This window comes from Bufo bufo, chromosome 9 (genome assembly GCF_905171765.1).
Source record: "Bufo bufo chromosome 9, aBufBuf1.1, whole genome shotgun sequence".
Taxonomy (NCBI): domain Eukaryota; kingdom Metazoa; phylum Chordata; class Amphibia; order Anura; family Bufonidae; genus Bufo; species Bufo bufo.
This window is the reverse complement of record NC_053397.1, coordinates 171,536,890-171,549,443: the sequence shown is the minus strand read 5'-3', so window position 1 is coordinate 171,549,443 and position 12,554 is coordinate 171,536,890. Positions and strand designations below refer to the sequence as shown.

The 12,554-nt window shown below is 44.5% G+C and overlaps 1 protein-coding gene and 1 pseudogene across 1 annotated transcript in view; one reads left to right on the top strand and one right to left on the bottom strand.

The window, feature by feature from the left end:
• CACNG2 (calcium voltage-gated channel auxiliary subunit gamma 2) overlaps window positions 1-12,554 on the bottom strand; it is a 145,307-nt gene that overhangs the window by 54,496 nt on the left and 78,257 nt on the right. The window lies entirely within an intron of this gene.
• On the top strand, window positions 9,702-10,158 carry LOC120979263 (annotated as a pseudogene).

Below are 12,554 nucleotides of genomic sequence, written 5' to 3'. Positions count from 1 at the left end.
GGCATCGGTCCTATTGGCATGGAAGACATGTCAACTAGCTGGACTGAAAAGCATAGAAGTCAACACTTTTTGATTTGGCGCAACCACACTGGAGGGGAATGATGCTGCATCACTGGACAAATGTAAATGAATTATAAGTCATCCAAGTTAGTTACTACTATACTATTTTCACATTAATTAGGGAAGACATGAACTTATAAGAGTAGCTTAACTTACTCAGAAAAGTGTGATGTCTTATAAATCCATCACATAGTGATTTGTAGAGTCATATTAAGGGTACCTATGGTTCAGTTCTGCTATGTGATCTTTTCCCTTTAACCTCCCCTGTCCGCCGCCCAACCCAAACCACAGCAGGCCATGTGAGGCTATTGCAAATTATAGTCATAATTGTAAATCTTTTCACAGATATAGGGGGCGTTATAGCGCTTGGGTGGGTTTAGATGAGTATTGTTTCACCCTCCGTCCACTTTTGAACACTAAAGCTGTTATAGTGAGAAGTAATACTCAGGGTGCATCTTGGGTTAAAGGGATAGTTAGATGTGCCTCCTGGGATCTTTATGATTGGTATTGGCGGTTATACAAACCTTTTTTTTAATCTAAATGCAATATGGTTATTTATTCATGAACATGCAATTCATTTTGGACATGATTGATGTAACCATTCAAAATAAAAGCTGTGGCCACCTTTCACAAAACATCGATGCATCTTGTCTTTATTTTCTAATGGGTCAGAGGAGATTACTTAAAACTCTTGGGCTGTAATGTTAAGGAACCAGGAGCAATGGGCACATGAATGGGAATATATGATGGTATTCTCTCAGAGCTTCAGAATCCCAATAAAAATCATTATGTGGTATGGTGGTGTTCTAAGGTCCTGTACTGAGGGTGACATCCACACTAGGTAAGCTTACAGAGCAGAAATGTCAGCCGCCGAAATTTCTGAAACAAATCTGCTGCATGTGAACATACCCTTAAAGGGAACCTGTCACATTGTGCATGCTGTCCTATCTGCAGGCAGCATGGTATTGAGCAGAAGGAGCTGAACACACTGATATATAATGTTCAAGAAAAAGATTCAATAGCACTTATAATTTATAAGCTCTTTCTTTACTTAGGACTGGCAGTCCTACCTGACCTACCTAATTGACAACTATTTCTGTATGCACAGTCATAGTGGCAATCACTGAATAAAACCGCCCTGTAGACTCCTAGGCACAGAAAGGGCATGAAATTAATACAATCTTTTCCCTGCCCAGGTCCTCCAGTTTTTCCTGCCCAGCTCCTCCTGTTTTTCCTGCCCAGCTCCTCCTGTTTTTCCTGCCCAGCTCCTCCTGTTTTCCCTGCTCAGCTCCTCCTGTTTTTCTTGCCCAGCTCCTCCTGTTTTTCCTGCCCAGCTCCTCCTGTTTTTCCTGCCCAGCTCCTCCTGTTTTCCCTGCTCAGCTCCTCCTGTTCCATGACATGATGCCCACAGATCAGACACTTGTTAAGTGTGACATTCTCCCTTTATAAGGTACCTATCATTTAAAAAATCTTTCAGCATGCCATAAGGATGTGTCAAAAGTTTTGATTGGTGGGGGACTGGATGCTTTGACCCCCCCTCTGCTCGGTTCTCCTCATACAAACTCACTCTCTATGAGCCCATTCGCCAAAAAAAGCCAAGCAGAGCCAGTCAGAAAAAAGGGCTTAGCAGATTTTTTTTTTAAAATGATAGGTACTCTGTAAAGCGACCTCCGGTTCAAGAAAGGAAAGTCACATTAACTATGGAGCAAGCAGAGCACTTACCTGTTGACCTCTTTTTCATATTTTTTGCTGCATATCCGCCAGTTCCCGGGCTCCTCTTCTGTCATCAAAGCTGACCACACTGCTTCTCAGGCTGCCTGAGGCACATGGTGCATTTGGTAGTCTAAGACACTTCCTGCTTGTCCAACCCTGCTCTTGGATAGGTCAACACTGTTTACGAGATCATTGCCGGCCAATCCAAGGGCAGCAAAAAGTGAATGAGCTATTCTGAGAAGAGGTGCAGCTATCCTGGATGACAGAAGGAGGAGTCTGAGAACTGATGGATGTGCAGATGAAAAGTAGGTCATCAGGTAAGTGTCCAGTTTGTTCCCCAGTTGTGAATTCTCTTTTTGTTTGAACTGGTCGGTCGCTTTAAGGCTACATGCACACGACCGTATGTGTTTTGCGGTCCGCAAAAAAAAGGATGACGTTCTGTATGGCATCCGTTTTTTTTGCGGATCCATTGTAATAATGCCTATCCTTGTCCGCAAACTAGAAAAAAATAGGACATGCACTATTTTTTTTGCGGAGCAATGGAACAGACATGCTGATGCAGATAGCACACGGTGTGCTGTCCGCGTTTTTTGCGGACCCATTGAAATGAATGGGTCCGCATCCTATCCGCAAAAAAAAACAACGGATCAGACACGGAAACAAAATACGGTCGTGTGCATGAGGCCTAAGAGGGAAACTGAGATCTTACTGAAGGAGCTATTCAGACTAGGAACTGTTTACATTCAATTCGATCCATATCAGCATTCAGCCTCTTATGTATGTGATTGTTTTTTTTTTTTTTACACATGAAAGCTGCTTGCAATTTTTGGGTGCTTGTTTTGACTATTTGTACACCCTGTCTTTAAATGGGTGCTTTAGTTACGTTATACCGATTTCATTTGTTAATTAATTTAGCTCATCACAACATATCATAAATGCCACAAATGAAATAATTTAATCATAGGTTAAATATTCTAATGCACTAATGAGGTTGTGATTGGTTGACTCATCCTCAGCACGAGTTGTGGTTCACCAACAATCTTTAACATTGATGCCCTGATCATGATGCATCTGAAGGCGTTCAAGCCTGCTGGGAAAAGCTTCTTATTCTGGTGACATCAGGGAATGTCTAGTACATTGTAGCGAGAGATGAGAGATAGTGGCACATGAAAACTGGTCAGATATTCAGCACAGAAATGCCATGTATTCTAATTTAGTATGCAGCCTTTAGAAACTGGTGACCTCTCGAGTGAACTCTCCTTGAGATCTTCATATTTTAAAGTGTGTAAGGCATTGTGCACTCATCTGCATTACAGCTCTATGCTGTACTGATCTATTATACAATAATTATAGTAGAAAAATACTTAAAGCCTGCTACAGACCTATATCTATAGACTCACTTTCTCGATGTGTCTTTGATTTTTTACTTAGAGCTTTAGAAAAAATAATTTCATGCATTCTCCCTTAGACAAATTAGTCACCTGTGTTCTGGCATTTAGACAGGGCCAGAAAACAGTAGCACTTCAGCTGGGCTGGTTTTGGGTGAGACCCCTACTTGCAGACTCAAGGCTGTCACCACCAAGGAATGGCTTCCCCGATCTCAGTGCGGGGAAGCTGTTCAGGCCCTGGGAGTCCAGTACTCCAGGGGAAAGCCACCTCAGCTCATGTGGTTACGATTGATAAGGGCATCTGAAGGGTTAAATGTCTGCGATTGAACTTATCACCATTCGCAGACATCAGCCCTGGGTGTTTGCTGTTTAAAACAAAATAAATCTGGCAGCTATGGTGCCTGCTGCACTACATGTACAGCGGCAGTCAGTAGGGTGTTAAAAAAAACTCTGAAAAGTTGTAAGTGTATATGTATTCACCCCCTTTGCTATGCTCCTAAATAAGGTCTCGTCCAAAATAATTAGTTCATTACAGTTCCTGTGTGCAAAGTGTCACATGATAACACTGACAAATGTAAAGTTATGCACATGGGAAGGAAAAGCGCAAGTCACCCGTACATACTAAATGGTAAAACACTCGGTAACACTGACATGGAAAAGGATCTAGGAATTTTAATAAACTGCAAACTAAGCTGCAAAAACCAGTGTCAGGCAGCTGCTGCCAAGGCCAATAAGATAATAGATTGCATCAAAAGGGGCATAGATGCCCGTGATAAGAACATAGTCCTACCACTTTACAAATCGCTAGTCAGACCACACATGGAGGACTGTGTACAGTTCTGGGCTCCAGTGAACAAGGCAGACATAGCAGAGCTGGAGAGGGTCCAGAGGAGGGCAACTAAAGTAATAACTGGAATGGGGCAACTACAGTACCCTGAAAGATTATCAAAATTAGGGTTATTCACTTTAGAAAAAAGACGACTGAGGGGAGATCTAATTACTATGTATAAATATATCAGGGGGCAGTACAGAGATCTATCCCATCATCTATTTATCCCCAGGACTGTGACGAGGGGACATCTTCTGCGTCTGGAGGAAAGAAGGTTTGTACACAAACATAGAAGAGGATTCCTTACGGTAAGAGCAGTGAGACTATGGAGCTCTCTGCCTGAGGAGGTGGTGATGGTGAGTACAATAAAGGAATTCAAGAAGGCCTGGATGTATTTCTGGAGCGTAATAATATTACAGGCTATAGCTACTAGAGAGGGGTCGTTGATCCAGGGAGTTATTCTGATTGCCTGATTGGAGTCGGGAAGGAATTTTTTATTCCCCTAAAGTGGGAAAAATTGGCTTCTACCTCACAGTTTTTTTTTTTTGCCTTTCTCTGGATCAACTTGCAGGATAACAGGCCGAACTGGATGGACAGATGTCTTTTTTCGGCTTTATGTACTATGTTACTATGATATGTCACATGATGTGTAAATACACTTGTTCTGAAAGGCCCCTGAGTCTGCAACACTGCTAAGCCCAAGGAGGTCTCTGAACTAGGTAGGGAAGCTGTCTTACATTTAGAACTGGTGCTGGATGCACCGAAGTTATGGAGAGGTGGGCGCCTCTTCATAACTTTAGCGGAACCACCGCCGGCTTAGGGCTTTATTAAGACCGGCGTCTAAAACGCCATTCTTAATAAATGTGCCCCAAAGGTCTAAATGGGGTGGAATTGAAAAAAAATGCAATTCTGCCATTGTTTTAAGGGTTTCAGGTTTTTTATGTTATCTATGTGGTAAAAATGTTGCGTTATTTTGATTCTGGGGGGGGGGGTCAGTATGATTAGAGCGATACCACATTTGTATAGTTAATATAAGATCCTCACCTGTCTCGCACTCCGGTGTGACCAAAAAGGGTCCTCGTGGAGCTGCGGAACAGGTTACGCGTGTCTCAATTGATACACCAGCTCCGACCCCTTTGCGAACCGACGCGGGGATGCGTTCGCATGTGCACCAGAGGGGAAGACAGCATGGCTTTCGGGGACAGCTTGGCCAGGCTAGTGGCAGTACGCTGCGGCCGAGCTTGTCTCTGGTGCCTATTGCGGATTCCATTCCGGTGTCCATGTCGACGCGCTCGCGCACTCTTGCAGAGCCTGCCGTGCATCCGCATTTACGTTCGAAAATGGGTTCGCAAGGGGATACGCGGTTGCGCGTACACGCTTCCTATGTTCTTCTCCGACCAGCGAAGAGAATAGCACCTGGCCACAAGTTCAATGCAGATAAGGGGTCGGCATTGGTCTAATTGACTAATGACCGACCAAAGCTTTGTACATCGGGGTAGGGCAGGATCATGACCTATGGGGAGTGGACACTTGGTGCCCTGGGATTTGTTAGCAGGCACATAAAAGGTGGCCTCCCAGGTCGGTCAGTGCCCACTGTTATCCTTCTTTATCCAGGTGCAGGTCAGTACCGCTAGCTACTGACTGAAGTTTGCTGGGACTCCGTCCGTTCCAGTGGGACTCAGAACCCGGGACTTTCCGTGACGCATCCGTTTAACTGGCAAGTTGCACAGAGACTACTCCTGGCTTTCTTTCGTTTTTTGTTTGCCTGATGTTTGCCCAGTGAAGTTTACCTGGACTTTGTTTATTTCGTAAATAAACCCCTTTTACTTCATCCACTCTGTTTAGTTGGAGCCTTGCATTACAGTTTACTTGTGTTTCAATACTTTTTCAAAAAAATCTCCATTCTCTCCTCCATAACTTTTTTATATTTACGTCTGTGGAGCTGTATCGGGTGCTATTTTTGGCAGGCGATCTGTACTTTTTGTTGATACCATTTTGAGGTGGTGTATGTCTTTTTGATCACTTTTTATAAAAAAAATTTTGGAAGGTGAAACAACTAAAAAACAGGGAATAGGATATTTATATTTTTTTCTCCATTACGCCATTCACTGTACTGGATAAATAACTTTATATTTTAATAGTTCAGGCATTTTGGGATGCGGGGTTACTAATGTATATTTTTGTTTATATTTTATTTCTAAAATCGGTAAAGGGGTAATTTGACTTTTTAGTATTTGACTGCTAAGATGCCGTGGTCACAATTGACCAAGGCATCTGAAGAGTTAAAAATCCGTAATCAACGTTATCGCTGTTCACGGACTCTGCCTCTGGGTGATTGCTGTGCAGGCACCCAATTTCTTTTTGGCACCTGTTCAACTCCCACTAGCATAGGTCTGACTTGTTGTTATGACAGCTGGGGACCATGTTAAGACTGCCAGAGGTAGAGTTTAATAGAATCATCATACACATCATACAGAAGAACTGCTTTGTATGGTAAAAGCCAGGGCCGGCGTCATAACCCGGCATCCCCGGGCAAGTGCCGGGGCCCAATGCTCCTGGGGGGGCCCACTGAGCTGCTATGAGCACTTCCATCAATACAGATGGGAGCTCTCACTGCTGTCATTTCACATACGCAGTACCCCTCTGGTGGGCCCTCTGAGCTGCAGAGACTCAGGACACGCCCCCTCTACACAGGACACGCCCCCTCTACACAGGACACTGCCTGAGGAGAGAGACCGCACGGCTGGAGCTGGAGCAGAGAAGTGTGGAGACAGTCTGTGAGTGAGTCTGCACTGTGACTGTCTCTTCTCTGTGGGACAGAAGGAAAGGGGGGGACACTGCTGCTTCATTCTATTTAGTTGTGTTACTGTTTTATTAAGCTGATTGTCTCCATGACACCTGCCCCCCATATCCTGTCCTATCTCACCCTTATGGAGCCCCTGCTGTCTCCTTTCCTCCCTCATGTATCCAGGGCTCTTGTCCCACCCTCCTATCTCCTATTGCTGCCCTGCACAGACCTCCTGCCACTACTTGTATGAATCCCCCTCAGAGCCCCTTCAACCTACTTGCTGTGTCCACCCCTCCTGTCCATCCAGGGCCCCGGGCCCCTGTCTCACTCCTCTGCCTCTCATTATGGTGGCATCTGAACCGCATTCACCATAAGGACCTTCTAACATCACAGGGTCATGTGACTGTGCCCCCTACCCCGTACTGTGCCCCTTTATACCCTGCATTGTGCCCTCTTACCACACTCTGTGCAGTGCCCATAGTCATTCCCTGTACTGTGTGCCCTCTTATACCCTTTTATCCGGTCACTGTATGGTGGTTTTATCCTTGTATGGCGGTGTTATCACTATATGGCGGTGGTATCCAATAACTGGATGGCCATAACTGTATACCTTTCTGCCCACACCACTTTTTTTAGACCTGGCATGAGCGGGAAAAGATACAGATTGCGGTGTTAAGGACCTTTGCGCCACATCTGTGTCAGAAATACGCCTAATATAGGCGTATTTCTATATAATAAATGACCCCCTAATCGTATGATTATTCGGGGGGTGGGGCTAATATCTTTATATTATATAGATTCTAGTGTATTATACTGTGCCCTGTATTTTCCAGTAGAAAATGATCCTTGGGAAGCACAGTCCTCATCCCTGACCACCAGGACCAGGTAGCGCTCTGTCAGTACATGGCGGCCTCCCCTCTCCTCCATGCTGCTCCGCTGTGTACTGGGGCTTATTCTGACTATAGGGCTGGGTTCACATCACATTTTTGCCATCCATTTAATGCATACTGAAAATGTATGCATTGACAGATGCCTCAGACTGATGCCGTACAGTGGCGTCCGTTCACCATACAGTTCCATGGTAAAAAAACATATACGTTGACGTATGCATTTTTTACTTGACTCTGCAGGATACAAAAACGTGGAGTGCTGCACATTTGTATACATCAAACCGATAGGAAAAACGTAATGTGAACACACATTGGGGGGGAGGGGGGCGTACTAAATTTTGCTGTGGGGCCCAGTCAGTTCTAGCTCCATCACTGCACATCTCCTTCTCTCCTCCAGGCCTGGCTCACTGCTGCAGCGGGCCGGAGGAGAGAAGGAGTGCAGGGAGCTGCGGTTAGTGAATGACAGGACCACCAGCTCCCCTGCAATGATAGGTATGTGAGGGGGCCACTGGGGGGTCATTCATCACACTGTGAGGGTCCCTTACACAGTATAATGACTCCCAGTGCCCCCCATTTAGTATAATGATCCCCATTGACCCTCCATTTAGCATAATGACCACCAGATCCCCCATTAAATATAATAACCCCTCGTGCCCCCTCCATACAGTATAACCCCCAGTGTGGGGGCGACTGGGGGTCATTATTCTGAATGGAGGGCCACTGTGGGGTCATTATACTGTGAGGGCCCTTTACATAGTATAATGACCCCCAGTGTCCCCCATTTAGTATAATGATCACCAATGACCCTCCATTCAGTATAATGACCCCCAGAGCCCCCTCCATACAGTATTCCCCCCGTGTGGGGGCTACTGGGGGTCATTCAGGGCCGGCTCCAGGTTCATGTGGGGAGCTGGGAGCTGCGGTTAGTGAATGACAGGACCACCAGCTCCCCTGCAATGATAGGTATGTGAGGGGGCCACTGGGGGGTCATTCATCACACTGTGAGGGTCCCTTACACAGTATAATGACTCCCAGTGCCCCCCATTTAGTATAATGATCCCCATTGACCCTCCATTTAGCATAATGACCACCAGAGCCCCCATTAAATATAATAACCCCTCGTGCCCCCTCTATACAGTATAACCCCCAGTGTGGGGGCGACTGGGGGTCATTATTCTGAATGGAGGGTCACTGTGGGGTCATTATACTGTGAGGGCCCTTTACATAGTATAATGACCCCCAGTGTCCCCCATTTAGTATAATGATCACCAATGACCCTCCATTCAGTATAATGACCCCCAGAGCCCCCTCCATACAGTATTCCCCCCGTGTGGGGGCTACTGGGGGTCATTATTCCAAATGGGGGCGACTGGGGGTTATTATTCTGAATGCAGGGCCACAGGTGGTCATTATACAGTGGGGGGGAATTGGGGGTTCATTATACTGTGTGAAGGGCCACTAGTAGTCATTATACTGTATAGGGGCCACTGGGGGTCATTATACCGTGTAGGAGCCACAGGGGGACATGTCAATGTAAAAAAATGCCTCATGGGGGCCCACTGGGATTTATCGCCCAAGGGCCCACATGAACCTGGAGCCGGCCCTGGTAAAAGCGATTGAGCAATTGCATGTTTAAGTCCTCTAAGGGGACAAAAAAAATAATACAAAAGTTAAAAATGTTTTATAAAAAACTAATATTAAAAATGTAAAACAAACTTTCTCCATTAATCATATAAAAAAACTATAAAAAATATAATTGGTATCTCTGCATCTGAAAATGTGTGAACTAATAAAATTATTTATCCCACATAGTGAAGACCATAAAGAATTGTATCACCATACTGAGTTTACCATGTCATTTTTACAGCATAGTAAAGAGCGTAAAAATGAAACCCAAACAACAATGGCAGAACTGCGTTTTATTTCCCTTCACTCCACAAATAATTTTATTCACAGTTTTTCAATACATTATATGGAACATTAAATTGTGCCATCAGAAAAACAACTCTGCTTTTTCGCTCACTGCCACCATCATGTTGACCAAGCTATCGAAGACCATGAAGCTTTGCGGACACGTCAGCCATGGCCACGGCTGTACTGGTGAACACAAGAAGCATCCAGGAGGTCATGGTAATGTAGGCAGTTTGCATTATCACAGAATCAATTTTGATAAATACCACCCTGATGGCTTCAGTAAGGTCCGTATGAGACATTGACACCTGCAGAGGAACCGATACTTCTGCCTCATCATCAATCTAGTCAAACTGTGGACCTTGGGTCAGTGAGCAGACAAGGCCGAACCACACCAAGAAACTTGATGGCCCAGCACATATCATCAATGGCGTGCATGCAAGTTACTACAAGGTTACTGGAAAAGACATATTCCCCAAACAGTCTGTCATCGTAAAGACACCGTTCTTCAGCCACCAAGCCTAAGAGCAAATTAAAGGAGTCCGTGTGTTGGTAGCCTTAACTATGCGCACTAAATGATTAAACTACTTTAAAAACAACTGGTTCTTCAAAAACACGCCTTCATATGACTATATCCAAAGAAAAGTAAAGAAAGTTTCACTGTTGGAAAGTGAGAAGGACAGTGGTCCCATGTTCATATGTACCCGCATTGCCAAATGATGTTTCAATATATTTAAATGAGCCTCTAGGAGCAACAGGGATGTTGCCGTTACACCAAGAGGCTCTGCTCTCTCTGCAGCTGCTGTGCCCTCTGCACCTCGTCAGGGAGTGAACACTTCATCATGCCTGCCTGGCCCTGTCAATCACAGTTCAGAGGTCACAGCAGTTGCAGAGAGAACAGAGCCTCTAGGAGTAATGGCAATGCCCCCGTTGCTCCTAGAGGCTTATTTGCATATATTAAAACTTCATTTTTCTCAGTAATGCGGGCACATATGAACATAGGACCTACACAGATGCCTTCAGCTGCCAAGTGCACATGTAACAGGTCAGCCTGTTTTATAGGTACAAATCTGATGACAGATGCCCTTTAAAATCAATGAATTGTGCCTTTCCCTTTCAACGACAACCTACAGCTACCAACATAGCCCTTCTTCAAACATTTGGTGAGGCTTCCCTTAGACCTTTATAGGCATGTGTGTATTATACACCCCACATACCCTTATCAGTATTTTGATATATAACAGTATAATGGCTCATGCACACGACCATAGCCTGTTTTGCGGGCCACAATTTGTGGATCCGAAAAACACGGATACCGACCATGTGCTTTTCGCATTTTGCGGAACTGAACTTCCGGGCCATAATAGAACAGTCCTAACCCTTTCCATAATGAGGACAAGAATAGGACATGTTCTATATTCTTGCAGATGGCACGGAACGGACATACGGGTGCGGACAGCACGCCATGTGCTGTCTGCATCTTTTGCGAGCCCATTGAAGTGAATAGGTCTGCATCCGACCCCCCAAAAAATGTGGACTGGTTGTGGACAAAAATACGTTTGTGTGCATGAGCCCTAAAGGTTGATTTAATAGTGTAATGGCGGATTTACACCACACAATTGTGGGGAAGGTTATCGGGAAGGAGTGTTATTACAAATGCTTGTTTCTGATAATCTGTCTGTGTAAGTGTGCTGCTGATGACTAAAAATGCTTGTTCATCGGGTGAAATGATCTTTCATGAAGCACATTAAATTATTGTTTCTGGGCACCTGTGTGAACAGCAATCTTCTGCCCAGAAACCATGAATCTGTATGGGGACGATCCATGGCAGTAGCCATTGCTCGTCAAACATACAGTGGAGGTAATCGTTCCACAAAATTATGAACAAATCTGCGTTGGTATTACTCTGCTGGCATTGCTCTTTGGCCTACACTTTTGCAGCGGTGGGCAATATCTAAAGGGTGGCATCACTGTTTATGTACTGTGTGGCCCTGTCTATGTACTATGTGGCCCTAATGTGTGGACAGTCTCCTGTGCGCACTCATCTTAGGAATAATTTAGGAATGCTGAGAACATATTACTTTGAGTTTATCAGCAAGCAATAGGTGGGACATAGCCAATACTTTAATATTTCTGTAAATTTGAAGCATTTAAGCCCCTCTCTGGGCATCTCAACCCACCTGGTAAGGCCCACTTCTGTGCCGGACTTACATAAGCCTCACCCATTTTTGCTTCAGGACAATCCTGGCAAATTCTTGATTACTATGCATAACTGGGGTAATATCTGCCAAGGTGCATGCTTCTGTGCTTCCATAACTGAGGCTCCTGAGTTGCAACTAGCAATTACTGCATACTAACCAACTTTGCCTTTTGTAAATTTGAGACAAATAGGCCCCGCCTCTGGGAACATCTACAAACTGTGCAAGGCTGCTAATTTATGGGCGGTTCTTACATACATCTCAGACTGTCTCTGAAAATTAGGGATGGTCCCTGCAAACTAGGAACTGTTGGCAACTATATTATTGTGGCTCCTTAAAGGTTGTGTGCTATTGATTTTTGAATATCGATATTTGAAGCATTTAGAATACACTGACACGTCATATGTATATAGTAAAGTCTTCTGTCCTTGGAATCTCCTGCTCTATGCTTAAATGCTATGTACACCTTTGGGGGCATTTTCTTTTATTATTGCATTGTACTCATTTTGAGATAAAAATATGTTTTTCAATTGTTTTTTTATTAAAGATTTTGAACCACTGTCTTTGTGCAGCCTTGTGTTTATCTAGTAGCAGGATCTGAATTTTCAGGCTGTTCTGTCAGGCAGCTCAGCTGACGACTTCTTATCTCTGCTCTCTGACATTCTAAACACACATTATAGCTCAGTTCTTATCTTACTGATAAGAAGGTGGCTTAAATAGGTGTTTATAACCCTTTAGTAATTTAGAGATAAGATTTATTAGATGACCAGCACAAAG